Here is a 1,747-nt window from a genome sequence, read left to right as displayed (position 1 = left end):
ATGCAAAACTGTCCACTTTATTTTGTCATTCTGAGTATACATATGATATGACAAGCATACACATGCATACTTTTTAATGCAAATGTTAATTTTACCTCTATTCCACAGGATATTCTGAAAGAGCAGTTTTTGGAGAGACCTTTGAACAAATTGCAATCTACAATAAGTCAGCAACCACTTAACCTTGATTATTTGGAATTTATGAGCCACCATGAGCTTTTTATACTTGAATCCTTTTCTGGACAGATAGACGTTCCCCCAGAGATTTTACATGGACTGCGAAACCTTTATCATCTGGTAAGGTCTGAGATTGAAGCCACGTGTGCCAAGTGTGGAAGTGGAAAGAGTCGTTGGTCCAGGTGCTGGATGGCCAAAAATTTTAATTGAGAGAGAAAGACTAAAAGATTTGCTGGATACACATCTACCCGTTTCTTGCATTGCCAAATGCCTTGGTGTTTCTACAAGAACAGTTCACAGAAGAATGAAAGAATATAATCTTTCTGTCAGAGGAACATACAGCACCATCACAGACCCTGAGCTGGATAATGTAATTTCAGCCTTCAGCCTAATTTCAGTAATTTAAGTCTCAGATGCCAAATGCTGGTTACCACATGGTTCAGGGACATCTGGTTTCAATGGGAATCCGTGTTCAATGGTGGAGAATGATGGCATCCATGCATAGAGTCGATGCAGTGGGTATCTTTTCACGGCTCACACAACTAGGATGTGTAGTACGGAGAAGCCATTCTGTGCGAGGCCCCCTTTCCTTGGTCCATATTGATACTAATCATAAACTGATAAGGTAGAGTATTATGTTTACATTGGAATTAATGTATAAAGTAGATGTTGAGGGCAAAGTACATCTGATTCTGGCTGAATAAAAGTCTTTGATGTGTAATATATGGTGGGAAATTAGGTACTAGTCAAGAAAAGTCTAGTTAAAAAGCCAAGGACTTTTTTTTTAAAATTCTGTCTTAATTTTATTCTTTCTTTTCATCCCATGTAGGTACAATATTGTTGTATTTGGTGGAGTGGATGGCTACTCAAGGAATGTAATTGTTCTTGATTTGATTGTTAAATTTTAAAGTTCATTACTGTTTATAGATTTTATTTTATTTTAAGGGCCCTCAAAATCCACCTCAATTGTGTTCCAAAGAGGAAAGGAAGTCATATAGATTTGAAACAGAATGCTGAGTAACTTTGGTACTTTTCTTTTATATAATTTCAGATTATGTACCTGGACGCTGCTACTAATAATAAAGCTTCAACAGCACTTTCATTTTTCCTGAAATCTGTACACCTCCATGGCTTGCCATCAAGGCATTTTGCTCAGTTTAGAAACATAATTATAAAATATTGAGGGATTCTAAAGTCACAGATTTACATAGTATTATGGTCATAAAATCTGCATTAATTACTTTTTTTATATACTGCACCTGAAAGTCTTTCTTACTATAATTATTGTGTTGTGGTTAGGGGAGATCAGGGAGTGGAAAATGTTGACATTGCTCACTACAAGTTTACCACACGTATCCGAGACGTTACGAGCACCTCCCGTCCTCCCGATAATTTTCAAACATGTCAAAAAAAATCGGATGCTGTCGGTTTAAATTCGTGGCGTATGTGCGGTTGAACGAGACGATTTGGCGATCCATCTGAAGTTGACCAACCAGAAGATGACAAAAACCATATAGTCTACAATAATTTTAGTTTAATTATACAGTTCTATTTTTTATTTGTAATTCCA

The 1,747-nt window shown here is 36.5% G+C and overlaps 1 long non-coding RNA gene across 1 annotated transcript; it reads left to right on the top strand.

Annotated features, from left to right (window-relative positions):
* Positions 1-576: 576 nt before the first annotated feature.
* LOC107711762 (uncharacterized) lies at positions 577-1,519 on the top strand. The gene is made up of 3 exons (XR_001636732.1): positions 577-802; positions 1,007-1,052; positions 1,229-1,519. It is a non-coding gene; the product is annotated as an uncharacterized LOC107711762 (long non-coding RNA).
* The last annotated feature ends 228 nt before the right edge of the window (positions 1,520-1,747 follow it).

Source organism: Sinocyclocheilus rhinocerous, unplaced genomic scaffold (assembly GCF_001515625.1).
Source record: "Sinocyclocheilus rhinocerous isolate Xijiao unplaced genomic scaffold, SAMN03320098_v1.1 scaffold778, whole genome shotgun sequence".
NCBI lineage: Eukaryota > Metazoa > Chordata > Actinopteri > Cypriniformes > Cyprinidae > Sinocyclocheilus > Sinocyclocheilus rhinocerous.
Note: the sequence above shows the minus strand (reverse complement) of the source record. Positions and strands in the feature narration are given on the sequence as shown.